Source organism: Colias eurytheme, chromosome 13, assembly GCF_061535395.1.
Source record: "Colias eurytheme isolate Ceu_HAF_F1 chromosome 13, ilColEury1 Martin Lab GWU primary, whole genome shotgun sequence".
NCBI classification, from domain to species: Eukaryota; Metazoa; Arthropoda; class Insecta; order Lepidoptera; family Pieridae; genus Colias; species Colias eurytheme.
Window position 1 is genome coordinate 3,964,856 of NC_142992.1, and position 19,646 is coordinate 3,984,501.

The following is a 19,646-nucleotide window of genomic DNA, read 5'->3' on the forward strand; positions in this document are numbered from 1 at the left end:
CTACTTATAACTAGTGCACAAAGTGCATTCAATAACTGTAGGGCGTAAAGGGTTGTAGGGGGTTAGGGAGAAGGGGGAACCACCTGCCTCACCCTCCATTGCCTGGGCTGTACAGCCCCTGGCATTGAATCATTACAACAATGTTGTTTGTAACCTCTTACCTTTTAAAATATTAAAGGATTGTAGAATATAAAACGTTGGCACGAGAACTTTTTAATTGGAACGCCTTTATAACGTTGCTAACAATTTTTAACTGCACGAGATAGTTGTTTTATTTTCTAGATACCTATTCTAGTTATAACGATATTTGTTACCAAAAGAACTTGAAATCTAATGAGTTAACTTTTAAATAAATCATATTGACAGAAACGATGCTGTCTGTTGATGTGGTTTCATGAGAGTATAATACTGCCTATATACACGAAATACCTGAAATATGTAATTATTTTATGAATCTAATGAAAATCTTGATAAGTTTGAAGAAAGATACTCCTTTAAACTCAAACCAGAGAACTGGGTGGAATTTTTTTAAGGGCTTCGTAGAAATAGTTTCTGTGATCTGTGGTAGAAATCAATAGAATATATAGATAAAGTTTTAAACGAGGTTCCAATATTCTATCCGTGCGTTATAACTTATAGCTGAAAGTCGAATATAGGTATTATGTACCTATAAGAAAAAAATTTCAGATTATAGCATTCAATGAAAAAAATATCTTCAACTAAATTCAAAGCTGACTTTATTATGTTATATGCTTATGAAATTTTGAAAGCGCCCCAATTAACAAACATAACGTCAGTCGTCAGATCTATACGTTCTAAATACTCATCACTTGAAAGTTGAAACCCACTTTTAAATCAATTATATAAAATATAAGATGTACAAGATTGCAGATTCCAATTCATGCTGATTCCCGATTCGTGAGGCGTATATTTTTAATGACAACATCCATGAATGTCTAAAGTAGGTGTCTTTTAATTTGAATTATATTGGAGTTATATTAATTTGAATTATATTGAATTGGAGTTATATTTATAATATTTTAATGAATGCAGTTTGACAAAAGACGACTGGAGTATTCGACATGTGAGAGTAGTTTTCCCTATAACATACCACTCCCTTGTCGTGACGGGCGAAGTAAACACCAAGATTATCTAGGTATCTAGATACGACAACTTTGTATGTCGTTCCGACGTTGCCAGGCTTCCGAACTCAAGTGGCTATAAGACACTATTTGAAAAGAGAGTCCCATATAATCTTTCTTGAATATGAGAAATTCACAATATTTGAAAAGCGTTTGAAGACATAAAACAGGTTTAATATTAATGTTGATTATTGAGTATGAATTGCAATTATGTTATGAAGGTCTGTCTATTTTAATACTCACTATAACTATAACTATTTTTCTGAAAATAAATTATTATGTAACACCAGAAACACTGTACAAGTTACTGAGAGTAAACTGTGCTGTGCTATACAATACAGACAAACTATTTTTTACATACCTACCATTCATTATTTTGGATAAAAAGGCACAAGAACATAATATAACATAGAAGCATTGATTCAATAGTATAATTTTATTCATAAGAAAATATGCTTACTTATCATCTTATTAACGACCATTCCGAAAAAAATTATTGTTTTTTTAAATCACTTTGAAAGAGTGGAATTTATTCATGATATTATGTGAATGTGGCAATTATGGTAAATTAGCAACAAATGTGTAGCCAACCTCAACTTAGAGATATATGTATTATGGATACATAGATATTAGATATGTTAATCTTAGCTCGCAAAACCAGCATAGGAAATATGATAGGTAGTTCATTCCTTATATGTTATGGAGCACTTATTTAAATTGGGAGACAATTTGTTCTTTTTTATCGATTAGCCTATAATATTGTTTATAAGTTGCAGCAAACAGCAAAACGTTACCATAAAAATACTAGAAATATCTCTGTCTAATTATATAATTCATCCAAGTTTTACTCAAAAGTAAATGAACCTACTCTACCTATATTAAAAAATATTCTCATTCAAATTAGGTAGGTAATTCTAGAAGTAATTATTAGGTATGCAATAAAAAAATTAGACAAACAGGTTTCGTTTCAAAATCAATATAGCATTTTATAGAAGTGAATTTCGTACATTGAAAAATTTTATGTCAGAAAGGAAAATCTAACTCTAATTTCAGCACCGCACCGGTATGAAATTAAGTAAATTTTTCATAAGATGAGAAGTTTAAAACACTAGATCGGAGCTTTTATAAACACATCCGACATGATGTGTGGGCAGCGTCGCATTACGTAATTATATTGGACACTGAGAGCCCTTTGCGAATATTTCTGCGAAAACCTGCACGTGCGAAATATCTCTCGAATAATAATTTATCAAAATATTAATGCCTTCATAGATTTACCATGAAAATCAATTCTAACTAATATCATTCATCAAATATAGATTTTGGATTCTAATGACTCTTATGACTTCTAAAAACCAATATATTATGGCAATTATGGCAATATATTACCTACGAAATGGCTGCAAATAGTTATATTAATACATTAAATTAAAATACAATACTATTGAGTACCTATAGACTTTAGTCGCTATAGACGAATTTATTGAAGTACCAACATATATACATAGGTACCTACCTATATACATATATAAATTGATTCAGTCATAAGTCATAACACTCATAACTTTTAATTTCACTTCTGAGTTTAACAGAGACCAACAATACGTTTCTTACTGCTTATATTCTATGTAGACGGCATTTCTCAACCTTCCCCTTTTCACAATAGACCATTGGACAAAAATATAAAACGACGTCCTGTATAGTTGATATACTACCTACCACAAAAACTCAAGTTTTGAAATATTTGTCTAAGTAAAATATATATGAGATTAATGGAATTTCATTCATTGTTCCGCCCAGGGGGGTAACCGGCACCTTTAGAATAACAGTCTTATTATGGGTACGTTTTGTTGCGTTCACAAAATAATCTTACTTTTTTGGCACCGGGACCTTCTAAAACATATGTAAACCAATTGCAACAAGACTGTTTCGAGTGGTTTCGAGACGTCAATCGAAAAATTGGAACCGGCACGCTCTCTTTGACATTTAGCATTCTTGTTATAATGTCAATAATGACAGTTTTAAGCAATTTTAGTGAAGTTGTAAATATGGAACTTTTATAACATTATTTTGAATATTATTAAAAGAATACACATCAAATTTAAGTGAAACGTATGTAGTTGGAAATCTATTTAATAAATGAAGCTTTTAAAGAAGATAATACATTTATTATATTAAAAATGCAAAATTAACATAACTACATCGGGTTGTTCCAAGAAATGGCTTCAAACCTTTTGATTTAAGAAGAATCGTGTAAATAATTTATTATTGCGAAGTGCGCAATCATCACGAGTCTCTATGAGATATGGGGGCATCATATGGACAATCTTAAAATACAATTATAACCTACAGATTTATCTGTGTAAGATAAAAGTAATGTAAGTACCATACCCAATGCAAATCTTAAGAGTATATTTAAAAATACGTTTGTTTATGTACACATTCTCCACTTGTTATTTCTCTATATAATAAAATGCAACCCTACTTATTCTCTAAACATAAATTTTATCTAATACCTACTTAATGTAAATCTATAAAAGATTGTTTATTATTTCTTCTTGATTCAATATATTTTATCATGTTATATTATTTATATAATAAAACACTTAAAAGTAAATCTACACTCAAATGCACTACCCATATTATACTTATGTTAGGGATCTCATTTAATTTTGAGAAATAATACCATTATTTATTTCCAGATTCTACAATCAATTCCGAGCACTAGGGATAAGATTACCCAGCGTAACCACATGGAAGCATTGATAGTATTCAAGAAACTATAAAGTGCCAGCGCAACATATGAATATATTTTTTTCAATAGGAAGCAATATCATGCTTTAAATGTATTAGTGCAATTAAAAACATATTTTATAAATCCAAAATCTTTATTTAGTCCTTTTTATTTATTCATTGACAAAACATTTGCTCCTTTACTTCTCTTGATAACATTTATATATAAAAAAATGAAATAAAACATGGAATTATTTGAAAATAGATTCAATTCTATTTTGATTAAATATTAATTAAAAACAATTAGGTATATTACTCAAATCCAAATTTGTAAGTAAATAGCATATTAAAAAGACCCTTGATTAAAAAAATAAAGTCTTATTTATAATACCAGCCTTTAAAACTTAAAATGCAATAAACAAAAACTTTATATTTACATCACAATGAATAATTCCTGCACTAACAGTTTAATGGTATTTATATTTTTATTTTAAATTTAAATCAATTATTGTATTTGCATAATATAGAGTAGATAAATAATTCAAAAACTTGCAGTACTTATGTATACTTTTAATTTCATTTTTATTAAACTTAAAATGAAAACAATGTAGGTACTATATTAAGGTACAATTAAATTTTTACATTTTCTTTGAATATTTTAAGTGTTGACATGGTGGCGCCTCCCCCAACTTGAAGTTCTCACTACCACATGATCATCTCCCAAGCCGGTACTTCCTTGTACTTCCAAGCCGGCAATCAACACAACTGTGAAAGATAAATTGGATTTAAACTTATTCTTTTTTGCTTTAAAATTTAATAAGTACATTTAATATGTTTACTTTTATTATTAAAGGGCTTGTCATGGTGTATGTAATTTAAGATTTTTTTTTAAATAATGTCGGTATAGTTTGTTAAATAATAAATACTTTATTTGTTAATCATTTTTCAAGTATTTTAACATTTTAGTTGTTTATCTTGCAATTCTTAATATCGTATTAAAAAGAAAGTTAAATGTGTAGGTGTGTAATTCCTTACAAAACTGTTAATATAAGTAGCTTCTAACCAAACATAGATAGGTTTGCTTATAAATTAATATAAATATTTACTTTTGACCAGCTGCTCTAGTTTTTGTGAACTCCCAAATCATTTGCACTTAAACTTTCAGCAGAGAATTCTATCAACTTCGTCTCATCATAACTTTTACCTCGTTGGGAGTTATTCATGTACCTATCTTTGTCTTTGTAATTTCGTGGTCAGGGAGCTTCGCGCACTCTGCACAATGTTCTGCTGTAAGTTAAATAAAAATTACTTCAATTAAGTAACTAACAATAATCAAAACAGACGAAATCATGCAAAAACCAAAACTATATTCGTAAAAATATATCTCTGTAGTCTGTTATCATAAATCGTCCTTACTCGTACTTTATCTTACCTTGCTATTTCAATATTGCTTTTTCGCACTTTCTCATTTATCCAGAGATGAGATTCACATATTTAAGTTTAAGTTTATCTGAAATTTTAGTTAATAATATGAATTATGAGGACAGTGACATGACATTTTGATTTTTGACGTTTAATGTTCGATACAAATCATTACGACTTGGCCTAAAAGCCTCGTAGCCAAGCCATTAATCTTAAAAAAAATAGACAAAACTTCGGAATTCATTCGCTCTTTGGACATTGTAGGCAATCGTATAGTAAGGGCGCTTGTGCACTACAAGGAATTTTACTGTCCGGCATTCCGATTTTTTACGGTCCGGTGTGGCATGAAAAAACCGATGAATTGCTTGTGCACCTGTCCGTCTTTACTCGGATCAGTGCGGTGCAGTTCAAGGAAGTTTGGCGGTATAATGCTATCATAAATGATTGTTTTTGCATTTTAGTAAAAAATATAGAAGGTGAAATATTATATTACTTCGTTATAATAAAAAGTAAAGTTCCGTAAGAGATTTAAAATGCGTGTTTCACTTATTTATTTTAATCGGTGACGAGGAGCTAAAGCTATTCCCACTTGAACTTTAACTTACCAACACTTACTTAGATAATAATTATAGGTCAATGCTTGGTCAATGTATATAAAATAACAATACCGACTTCTCAAATCTCATTGCCAACTAAAAGAAAGTAAAACAAGAGCTTGCTTTTAATTGGCATATGTAGTAAAAACAGTAAAATCCAAGCAAGTGGGCATTCGAAAACAATTATACCTACAGCGACTCGTAGACACAAAAAACCATCCGGAATAGGGAAAAGTAAAATGTCGGACAGTAAAATTACGTATAGTGCACAAGCTAGTATATAGATTAATGGCGTGCCATACCGGACCGTAAAAAATCGGAATGCCGGACCGTAAAATTCCTTGTAGTGGACAAACGCCCTAATCATGTTGAAAAGGCTCCCGGTACCAAAATAAAGTAAGATTATTTTGTGAACTCAACAAAACAAGGTTGTTATTATAAAAATGGCGGTGATTGAAAATTAAACGTCAAAAATCCAAATGTCATAATCACTGTCTTCGTATTATTAACTAAAATTTGGATAAATCAAATTGAAAAATTGCGAAAGTTAAGTAATATGCATTAAAGAATGCATGAAAGAGGCATGAAAGAGCAATTGAAATAGCAAGGTAAGATAATATACGAGTAATAAATATATCTAAAACATTGGACGATTTATGATAACACAGATATATTTTTACGAATAAAGTATTGGTTTTTGCATGATTTCGTCTGTTTTGATTATTGTTAATTGAAGTAATTTTTATTTAACTTGCAGCAGAACATTGTGCAGAGTGCGCGAAGCTCCTTGACCCTGAAGTTACAAAGACAAAGGTACATAAATAACTCCCAACGAGTTAAAAGTTATGCTGAGACGAAGTTGATAGAATTCTCTGAAAGTATAAGTGCAAATAATTTGGGAGTTCACAAAAACTAGAGCAGCTGGTCAAAAGTAAATATTTATATTAATTTATAAGCAAACCTATCTATGTTTGGTTAGAAGCTACTTATATTAAAGTTTTCTAAGGCATTGTACCTACACATTTAAGTTTTTTTTAATACAATATTAAGAATTGCAAAACAACTAAAACGTTGAAATACTTGAATAATTATTAACAAATAAGGTATTTAACAAACCATACCGACATTGTTTAAAAAACTTCTTTTTAGACGTTTACATACACCATGACAAGCCCTTTAATAATAAAAGTAAACATATTAAATGTACTTATTAAATTTTAAAGCAACAAAGAATCAGTATAAGTCCAATTTATCTTTCACAGTTGTGTTGATTGCCGGCTTGCCCAAACATTGAACAAAGAAGTACCGGCTTGGGAGATGATCATGTGGTAGTGAGAACTTCAAGTTGGGGGAGGCGCCACCATGTCTACAGTCTACACTTAAAATATTCATATTTGTATCATACATCTGAAAATGTAAAAATTTAATTGTACCTTAATATAGTACCTACATTGTTTTCATTTTAAGTTTAATAAAAATGAAATTAAAAGTATACATAAGTACTGCAAGTTTTTAAATTATTTATCTACTCTTTATTATGCAAATACAATAATTGATTTAAATTTAAAATAAAAATATAAATACCATTAATCTAGTAGTGTAGGAATTATTCATTGTGATGTAAATATAAAGTTTTTGTTTATTGCATTTTAAGTTTTAAAGGCTGATACTATAAATAAAACTTAATTTTTTTAATCAAGGGTGTTTTTAATATGGTATTTACTTACAAATTTGGATTTGAGTTATATATCTACCTAATTGTTTTTAATAAATATTTAAGCTAAATAGAATTGAATCTAATTTCGAATACTTCCATGTTTTATCACTTTTTTTTATATAAATGATATCAAGAGAAGTAAAGGAGCAAATGATTTGTCAGTAAATAAATAAAAAGGACTAAATAAAGATTTTGGATTTATAAATGTTTTTTATTGCACTTAAACATTTAAAGTATGATATTGCTTCCTATTGAAAAAAATATATTCATGTTGCGTTGGCACTATGGCTTCTTGAATACTCTCAATGCTTCCATGTGGTTACTCTGGGTAATCTTATTCCTTGTGCTCGGAATTGATTGTAGAATCTGGAAATAAATAATAGTTTTATTTCTCAAAATTAAATGAGATCCTTAACAACAGACTACATAAGTATAATATGGGTAGTGCATTTGAGTGTAGATTTACTTTTATAGTCTTATATTCTATATAGGTAAATAATAACATGATAAAATATATTGAATTATGAAGAAATAATAAACAATCTTTTATAGATTTACATTAAGTATTAGATAAAATTTATGTTTAGGGAATAAGTAGAGTTGCATTTTATTATACAGAGAAATAACAAGTGGAGAATGTGTACTTATACAGACGTATTTTTTAATAGATTTGCATTGGGTATGGTACTTACATTACTTTTATCTTACACAGATAAATCTGTAGGTTATATTGTATTTTCAAATTGTTCATATGATGCCCCCATATCTCATAGGGACTCGTGATGATTACGCACTTGTTTACTATTTAGGTACACGATTCTTCTTAAATCAAAAGGTTTGAAGCCTTTTCTTCGAACAAGCCGTTCTATTATTATTTATTCTGATAACTGTCAAATTGTCAAATAGATCGCAGTTCGCACCGGTCCCAATAATTGAGTGAACTATTACGAGTGACGTCATCAAAATTGCTAGAAAAACAAAATCAGTTTAACGCTGCAACAAGCTTGCGTTAAGGGTCTCACGGTACGAAAAGACATGGTAATGTTATAATAAGCTTGCTATAAGAGATGCCGGTTACCCCCCAGTTCAATATAATTTGGTCAACCTCTGATAGTCCCTATACTTACGTACCTGAAATCTTCCTGATATATTATTACTCAAAAATGTCACTTTTGCACATCAAACATGACAAAGTTATAAAAAATTATGTTTGAATATATACGTTCTAATGAATGTTATTTATTATTATTTAGTACTAGCGGTCCGCCCCGGCTTCGCCCGTGGTACATATTTACGTTTTCTCTACATAAAAACCATCCTCGTACTTCAAGGAATATAATAAAAAAAGAATAATCGAAATCGGTTCAGCCGTTCTCGAGTTATGCGCTTACCAACACATTTTGCGATTCATTTTTATATATATAAGACTAGCGGTCCGCCCCGGCTTCGCCCGTGGTACATATTTACGTTTTCTGTACATAAAAACCATCCTCGTACTTCAAGGAATATAATAAATAATAAAAAAAATTATCGAAATCGGTTCAGCCGTTCTCGAGTTATGCGCTTACCAACACATTTTGCGATTCATTTTTATATATAAGAAGATAGATCTATTAGTATCAAAGATACCTTATTTATTTGATAGTTTTATTTAGCAGTAACTTCCTACCTATTGCGCTAGCTATAAATATTATAAATATTATACTAATATTTTTCTGTGCCTTTGCCCTTTGCCTTCAGAGATGAAGTAGGTATAAGGTAGCCTAGCCCCTAGGTAATAATTCTAGCATCAGGTAAGCATCTATTTTATAGGGGTTTTATATAAGTAGGTTAAGTGGTATTAAGTAAGCTCATGGAACTAACTTTAGAGGGACTTAACTGTGCTTTTAGAAGGTATTTCTTAGAAAAGAATTCTCAAATTATATCTAACTTAAGACATAAAATAGTGGGTGGTGAAAAAGAAAAAGTTAATCTCTACAACCGGTCAAGATGGTCTATATTCAGCACAGAACAGGAGCTAACCGTTGTACCTATATAAAAAGATCGATTGTGAAAAAAAATCTAATTATAGTTAATATTGGTTGCATAGATTATTTTTAATTTTAATCCAAGATTAAAACTGATACGGGATGCACTAATCAATTTTGAGATATATTTTGTAATAAAAAATATTAATTTGTGTTAAATCTATATTTGTTAATTAGATTTTAATTATAAATCGTACTTACCTACATATAGATGTAGGTACTATATTCATTATATAAACCAAGGTTATGAAAGTTCTCTTTATACCACACTAGGTTTCCGCCCGCGGCTTCGCCCGCGCTGACAAAGAAATACCCGCATAGGGTCATTGCGCCTGTTCGCGTCCACTTAGTGCAGTTGGAAAGTTTGAAGGAGAAAATAAAAATGTTCCAGAACAAATTTCAACGCAAAATTTATGTAACGTGTTCATTACATAGTCTATTTTAAGATTTACTTTCAATTGTGTTGGAAATATCATGTGGTTTTTATTTATCTAGACAAATAGCAGAATTAGGCGTTTTACCCAGTTCGCGTCCAAAAATTCCAGTTTGCGTCCACCCGTGGATCAGTTCGCGTCCACCAGCTTAGAAAAGGAATAAAGAGTGTATTGGGTGATATTTTATCAGTTATATGCAAATAAAAATTAGATTTTAATAAATTATTTATTTACGAATATAGTTATTTAATAAAAACCGGCCAAATGCGAGTGGGACTCGCAAACCGAGGGCTCCGTATTAACCTGTTTTTTTTCACGTGTTTTAACTGTAAATGCTTATTTTTTCAATGTTTCCCTTATTTGTGCTATAAGACGTTGCTTCGTACCAAACTTCAAGTGTCTGTGTTCACGTAAAGTACCCTGTAGGTTTTGATTCCCTTGCGAATGTTGAAATTTGCGAAAATTTGCAGCATAAACGGCTGTATCTTTTGATTGCTTTGGCTTATAAGTTTGATTTTTTCACTGCTTCAAGGGACCGTAGACTTGAGTATTCAATATAAATTTCAGCTTTATACCTCCACGCGTTACTGAGAAAAAGGGTCTTGACAGAAAGACAGACCGGCAGACGGACATACAGACGGACGGATAACAAAGTGATCCTACAAGGATTCCGGTTTTTCCTTTTGAGGTTCGGAACCCTAAAATCAACATTATTATTAATATAATTCACTGTAAGGAAACTGGAAAAACTTATTTATATTTATCTTCTCATCATTAATAGAACTAAAAATTAACAAAAAAAGTTACGTTATGTAAATAAATAATAATCAGTTCTATTAAGATTACCTACCTACCCTATTTTTTAGTTTCTAATGAATTAAATTTCTTTTTTGTTTATATTATTTTCTTAACCACAGACTTATTGACTCTCATTCTCAAAGATACTAGTCTCATTCTTAGAATACCCATTTTAAAATGAAAAAAATAGCATAAAAATTTGCTAATTTGAATGAAAATTTAAATTATCAACTTGTATTCTTAGTCAAAAATTTACAATCTATTTTAAATTACATATTTTAACAAACAATTCATTGCTACTTAATGAAAAATAATGTGGACGCAATATGTTCTATTGTTATGCACTATAGCTATAGTTTGCGCCCACCGTGGACGCAAAATGGAGGTTGTACAAATTCGGTGTAGTAATTCGCGTCCACCTTATTTTAGCTATTAATTGTAAAAGAAATAAGCTGATTTATAATCCATACTATTCCATGTTTTGTTAGCAAAGTAAAGAAACAGTTACATATTCAAAAATTCACATTTAACAATAAGATACTTACCGTCAAACGCAACGCTGCGCACTATTTTTTTTACAAAATTCCGCGCGTTTCAGCTCTCTCGTTTAATAGCCAAAATTAAATATTTTTTTTAAATAGGATAGGCGGTGCGCAGGCATATTTTGAATATGTGTGCATGTCTCTTATACATTGAGGTATTATCGGAAATTTTTCTTATTACAATTTTACTTAAAGTATACTTATTTTCGTGAATTTTCTAAAAGATATCCGCAAAATGGACGCGAATAGGCATGTGGACGCGAACAGGCGCAATGACCCTAGTTCCCGTTCCCGTGGGATTTCCGGGAATGCGTCATTTTCACGGGATAAAGAGTAGCCTATGTCCTTTCTCGGGTATCAAAATATCTCCATACCAAATTTCATGAAAATTGGTTCAGTAGTTTAGGCGTGATTGAGTAACAGACAGACAGACAGAGTTACTTTCGCTTTTATAATATTAGTATGGATTTATACCACAGTTTATACTATGTAAGAACTCCCGTTGGAAAAATTAACCTTCGCATAGCATAATTAATTTCCTTTACTGTTGAGCAACAATCATTACACGTCCGTATTTGTCTAAATACCTATAAAGGCTCACTAGAAATACCTGATATTACAATACCTATAACAAATAATACAATGTAACACTATTATAAAAACATTATGCTATCAACATTCAACCTATTAGTCATTACTTATCAAATAAACATTTGTTGTAACAATTGTACCTCCACATATTAATTAATATTTATATAATACAGTTACAGGTTACCTAAAGCAAGACCCCTTTGGTATAATATATAAAGTTATTATAATATATTTATCATAAATTAAAAAGATTTCTTCAGTTTGAAGTGTATAAAAAATCAATTGTAAAGGAACTACTTACATGTAATCAATTGTATATGTATAATATCATTGAATGTAATAAATTTAAGAGTTTGTTTAGTTGAAGGCTGAGCATCTAGACTTTAGTAGCTATGGATGAAACATATCACGCCAAGACCAATAGGATGCCTATGCCCTGCCATTGCAAAATGCAGATAAAACCGCGGGGCACAGCTAGTGTAAGTATATTTTACTAATAAAAAAGTGTGTGAAAATGATGAATCAAAATATAAAATGAGCTCCAGTTCCCTTTATCCCTTATAATTAATGTGAATCTAATAGAGAATCGAACTCTTGCGTTATTTTTTTTTTCTTTCATTCGAATAATGTCTGCAGTGATCATTTTATGGTAGTCTAAAAGTCATCTCTCTAGAGAAGAAGCCAATCAAGAAAAAAATGAACAATGCAGTCTATCAATAATAAAATATTCCATTTATTATCGTTTAATGTAAATGTAAAACACACAAATAAAACAACAAATATAAAAAATGAAACAAATGGTTAGGTACGCAGTACGCTGCATTAGCGTCGAACAGTTGATTTGATTGAACAGAGAACTGATTTAAATAATTTACTTGTGTACTTAGTTCTAATCTCTATAATCGATACAGTTCTTCATTTTGTACATTTACTAAATCAGCACCTCATGGTGCATATACCTAGCTGATAGTGATGCTATAGATACAATATTTGCGATCAACCGAGTTAAAAAGGATGGGTCTACACATTTTCTTTGTATCGGGTCAACACAGGCAAAGCTGGGGCAAGAAGTATAAATCTGTTTACACTATCCCGTTGTTATCATCGTTGATAAAAATACCAAATAATATTTGTCAAAGAGAGAATAACTTTTACACTAAACCGGAAAATTAAAACCAATTGGTTTACCCAATGGTACGGGAGCTATTAACGTTGAAAAAGAAGTCATTTTAGTATAGCTGGTTTTTTGATATATTGTTCCTCTAGCTATTTCGGTTAGAGTCCGCGCAGTCTGGCTGGCCGGAGTGGTTGCGTTCAGTAGTGCGCATCTTATCTGCACAGGAAATTATCCTTAATTTAAAGTCATTTTTTAACGCGTAATTTTTAAACTTTTGCCTTTAGATAGATCCATCAATCATAATTTTTTTATTGCAAGACGTTTTTTTCGTTGTTAAATAGGTGCCAGACGCAATTTTTAATTTCGTTTTTATAAAAAATTCAAATTATTTTAGAATGTCTGTAAATTTCATATTATGTTCTTCAAACATAATATAATCTAAAATTAATTAGCCAGACGCTAATTCGATTGTTAAGTATTAAATATGTACAAATAAAAACGTAGTGAAAGTAGGTAAGTATAACAATTTGATGATTGTGTATATGGAGAGATAGTTTAAAGTGCAAGACAGATAGAAAGGGTCGGCCGCGAAAATTAAATAACAATAAACAATAACTTTTTTTTTTCGAAAATATAAGATGCATAGAAATTGAATTGTTCCTACTCTAGGATTCCCTGTGTTGTGGGAATAAGTACCTTCCATTGGTACATTTTATTCCTTAGGTTAAAAATAAACTATTAGGGTACATCAACAATCTTCTATACAAAACAATTTTTTTATTACTCAACTATTACTCTTACAAAGTAATAAATAACAAAGTACTGAAGATTATTGAAGAATCATTGTCGTGCGAAGAGCACGAAGAAGCCGATTCTAGGATTATTTTTTATATTTGTCAAATTGATTTTGATGCTGAAGTTGTTATACGCTGTTCTGACTCTGATATTTTGATTATACTTCTGGGAAATATGGATCACTTGAAATCATCTTTGAAAATCTGGATGGATATGGGTGTAGGAAATCATCAGCGATATATAAACGTTAATGAAATATACCGAATACTTGGAGTATCTTTATGTAAATCTTTGCCATGCTTCCACGCGATCTCCGGGTGTGATTACACACCAGAATTTTTTAGAAAAGGCAAAGTCAGACCTTTTAAAATATTGGAAAAATCGAACGAATATCAACTAGCTTTTCAAAATATAGATAATTACCGATGATGAAGAAATAGTGAAAAGTACCTTTATAACCCTTGAGAAATTTATTTGTCAAATGTACGGTGTCCAAAATTGTTGTAATATTAATGATGTTCGATTTCATCTGTTTTCAAGTACTTTCAAGTGTAAAAAATCGGAAGAAAACTTTGCAAAAAAATTTCGAAACTTCGACTCTTCCAGTTTACCACCCTGTAAAGCTGAATTGTTTCAACATTTATTAAGGGTTCGCTATGTGACTAAGCTATGGAGAAATGCACACCAAAAACAACCGACAGCTTTATCTCCAGTTGCTTCTGGTTGGACCATCAACAAAGATAAATACGATTTTGTTTGGTTTGAGGGAGAGCAATCACCTTCCACAGTTGTAGATGTTATTATTCAAAGTAAGTATTGAATAGAACATTAATCAAGAAAAACTAAATTATTATATTATAACGAATAAATCTTTTTACTTTGAATAAATGAATTATTATTTTTTTTGTTACAGATAAAGGAATATTGGAAAACAATAACAATTCCTTAGACGGCTTAGACGATAACATAAATAATTCTGACAGTGAGAGGGAAGATGATGATGATGATGATTATGAAGATAGCTTTTTAAATTTAACAATGTAATTGTTTAACCTTCATTGATATAGTTTTTATTCCATTATTTTTAATGTATGGTAACTTTAATTTATTTTTCACTTTTATGTTTTTTTTTTTTCATTTTAACTTTTTAATTTATAAGAACACTAGCGACCCGCCCCGGCTTCGCACGGATGCAATGCTGATACTAAATACACTACAGAAAAATTATGAACGTTGTATAGACCGTATAAAAATATAGCGGCCCCACAGACATGTATCAAGATAGACTAAGCGAGTGTATGTACTTCCCGTGTCCAAACTAAGATTATGAAACTTACTTGACGCTGGCCTACACTCAGTCCGCGCTTGCAGTTCGCCAAGGAAAGACGTGAAGCTGAATAAAGTAAAATGCCGAATTACGCCGTTATAAACTGTAGAAACTCCACAGCTGTGAGTGGCCGAGTTAGCAGAGATGTTTCCTTCCACCGGTAAGTAATTTTCTAATCAGAATATGCACTATTTATTTTAAAATCAAATAAAGAATATCTGTGGAAAACGATCGTGACAAACACGGATACCAAATCATACGAAATGATTCGGAATACATTGCGGCTTTTACTTGGCACGGTAAAGATCGAGTCGTATGATAACAAGCAATGAATAGCGTCTTCTCATTTTTCTGTTCTCATTTTTCTGTCCAATTTTGTGGTTAGTGATGTTCATTTGATGCAACAGTTCTCGATTCTAATCGATTTTATAATCGAACAGAAAAATGATAATTTGAAGGAGCAATTTTTCAGAAAAAAAGGCATAGATTTTTTTTGTCAAAACTCCTTATTGCTTAGACTATGTTTGTTTTTTCAGTTTTCCAAGTAACCCGAACATAAAAGAAAAATGGATTGATGCAACGGGACATAAAGATTGATTGATTGACAGTTGATTGACAGTGACTTTCTTTCGATGGCCTCTCTTGTACGTAGTACACGGTAACTCAATGGGCATATGTAAGAAAAAGCTAAAACACATTAGTTTACTTGTTAGAATATTAAAAGGTTTATAAATTTATTTTATCATTCCTCTGTCTATGGTAATTATCATTTTTCTGTCTTGAATCGATTTAGTAATCGATTACGATTCATTTATTTAATTACCTCTTAGACATAGATCTAGTTTGATCTGATTTCTTTCGATTTACTTCGATGGGATAGGACGATACTAGAATCGCCGCGCGAGTGGCGTCCTAATCGATTTAGCGTAAAATGAAATTACCATCACTAAAAAGCGCTCGTGACGTCATAACGCGTCAAGGTCAGTACAAAAAATATGACACGCTTGGTTTTCATACAGATCGCGGTACTTGCGTAGTCTATCTATGTCTGTGAGCGGCCCGCTCCGGCATCGCACCGGTATAAAATACATAGCCGGGCGGCCGCAAACGCTACGTCCCGCAATTTTTAAATCTGTAATATCTTCGAAAATATTCACTTAAATCATACGGTGTAAAGGGCCATATAGATCTATATTAAATGAACAATGTATCCATGGTATTTAATTGGTTAAGGATTAATGCTGTATTGGTTAAAATCGCTTCGAAAATTAGCCATTATTTGTCGTAAAAAGTAAATGACAAAAAAAAGTTATTGTGGGTTATCCATAAGAGATAGACATATACCATCGCGGACTTTTCTGTAGACCTTTTCAATGTGTATAATACTTAGTACATTATTTTGATAAAACTCGTAGGGTTCAGCCTGCGTTTGCAATGTAAGCGGAATAAATGTAATTTTTTACGACATCACATTAGAAACCTCAAAAATAACAGTACTTCTCTACTACTTAATGGATCTTATTATACATATAAACCTTCCTCTTGAATCACCCTATCTATTAAAAAAAACCGCATCAAAATCCGTTGCGTAGTTTCAAAGATTTAAGCGTACAAAGGGACATAGGGACATAGGGACATAGGGAGTAGGGACAGGGAAAGCGACTTTGTTTTATACTATGTAGTGATAGTGAAGTGTAAATAATATTGTATTCTTGCAATTATTTCCTGTCGCATAATTAAAATACACTAGCTGATGAGCTGCATGCTTCATTACTTTTTTTTATTTATACTCATTTTTTAATACTTAACAATCGAATTAGCGTCTGGCTAATTAATTTTAGATTATATTATGTTTGAAGAACATAATATGAAATTTACAGACATTCTAAAATAATTTGAATTTTTTATAAAAACGAAATTAAAAATTGCGTCTGGCACCTATTTAACAACGAAAAAAACGTCTTGCAATAAAAAAATTATGATTGATGGATCTATCTAAAGGCAAAAGATTAAAAATTACGCGTTAAAAAATGACTTAAAATTAAGGAAATTATCGTGTGCAGATACGATGCGCACTAATAAACGCAACCACTGCGACCAGCCAGACAGCCCGGACTCTAACCGAAATAGCAAGAGGAACAGTATATCAAAGAACCAACTATACTAAAATTCTCACTTGTCAACGTTGGTAGCTCCTATACGACAACTCATATATTATTTTAAATTAAAAATATGTATTTAAAAAATTCAATGACACTGATATCTAATTTCAGTCTGATCTAAGTATAATAGGTAGGTAGGATCCTTAGGATTTTATCAGAGCTCTCTTCACATTTTGTAATTTCGACTAAAACCTCAGAAAAAAACAAATAATTAATCATTTTGGTTCGCTTTTATTAAAAATCATGAGTTCCTATTGGAAAAAAATCCTTTGATAATATAATATACCTAATTAGTAATTACTATACCTAATTAGAAGATATTTGAAATGAACTTTGCTTCGCTAAGATTTTATTATCATTATGTTGTATTGCATGCTACATAAACAAAATGCAGCTTATAACTTTAATGTCTAGATAGTTTACGGAACAGAAAGATAAGCAGGTGTGCGCGGGGGAGAGGTAAGTGGGCGGGGCGCGGAACAGTTGTCGCTGCAATGTAGAGGTGACATTGTGCGGTCGTCGACCTCTGCCACGGCCTTGGTGTCATTTAATGGGCCGTCTCTGCGCACCCCGTCCCCCTCTAATGCATTGGGATGCCATCCTGAACGGTACCTCCAAAGTTATGGTAAATCTTTCATGTTTGGGTACGGGTAGATTTCTTTAGCGTTTTATCGTTATACGAATATTATGTCATTGTAGATGTTGAAACTTGAAGCACATTCATTATGAGAAGCTAAATAATATTGTCACTTGAAATAAAACATGTGACTTGCATGATATAAGTACCTATCATTCATTCTCTCCTTGACTAACTAGTTAGGTAACTTTATCATTTTTAAGTCAAGATTAGGACTTATTATATTCCGTACCATTTTTTTTTTTTTTTTTGGTAAATTTCAGGAGTATATTTTAGTCTGGCAACCCTGATTATGCATCTATCGCATCGAGCGCCACAACCGGCCGCCATCTTTGTCCGCCATGCATGCGCACCGGTTATACTTGTACGGAATATTACCTCGATCAATAACATAAGTCAGTTCCTGTAATCTCTATTAACAATTTAATCGTATTTGATGACATTCATATTATAATGTTGTTATTGATACCGCCCTATCTATTTAAAGATACATAAACTGAGCCAACTTTTTTTTTACGACACAAAAAATATATATTTATAAATAATGATATGATACGTGACTTGCTCTTTTAATTATTGCAGTCGGTATGTTATAGACTTCCGAATCATTATTGAAGTTGATACTTAACCTTTCACAATAGGTATAATCTTATGTCGTCCCTCTGAATTTAATAGGTACATATAGTGCATTGGGGGAATTTCGGATGAGGGGAATTGCATATTTATGAGAAGAAAATTTCCTAGAATACATTAATTATTAGTATTTATACTTATAAAAGAACATCGATTATAACAGCTAGGTAGGCTCTTAATTCATAATACTATAAGAAGAAAACAAAACAAAACGTCTAATGCGCATTAGCACATTAGTAGGTTCATAACACCAGTTAAAATGTAAAAGCACTTAGCAGTTAGCTATATAATATTAATTTATACATACTATGTAACATACTTAGTATTATTATACATATATTTAACACTACCTATGTAACCTAAATCACAATAGTTATGATAAAAATATGCATGTATTTGTCATCAATTATGTACTGAAAAATCACAGCAAATAGGTACTTAGAAAACAAAATTTGAAGACCATTAAGTAGGTAGAGTTACATTGAATTTGATTAGATTAGATTTCCGCCCGATACCCGTATAGTTCCCGTTCCTATGGGATTTCCGAGATAAAAAGCCTATATCTCATTCTGGATCTTCAGCTATCTACATACCAAATTTCATTGTAATTGGTTCAGTAGTATTTGCGTGAGAGACATCCATCCATCCACACAAACTTTCGCATTTATAATATTAGTAGGATGTAGGATATGGTTGGCATTCCGATCCATAGGCTCTTTATATTCTTAAAAATTTTTGAATAAAATCTTCATATTTTATAGTTGTTGTGGAAGCCACGATCGTTCGCATTTCTGCTTGAAGATTTTCTAAATATACGTAATTTCGCGTACCGTAGGTACCAGTAGGTACGTAACGTACACTATAAATTTACTGTAGATCTCTATATTTTTAAGTATTATCATGTATTATCTAGAATCAACTTAACGTTAGTACGTACTTCGTATTTTAATAGTGTAACTGAGTGTAACAAATG

General features: G+C 31.1%; 1 long non-coding RNA gene across 1 annotated transcript; it reads left to right on the plus strand.

Moving 5' to 3' along the window:
- The first annotated feature begins 6,264 nt into the window (after positions 1-6,264).
- Positions 6,265-7,742, plus strand: LOC149903318 (uncharacterized). The gene is made up of 3 exons (XR_016457410.1): positions 6,265-6,501; positions 6,651-6,824; positions 7,156-7,742. It is a non-coding gene; the product is annotated as an uncharacterized LOC149903318 (long non-coding RNA).
- Positions 7,743-19,646: the final 11,904 nt, after the last annotated feature.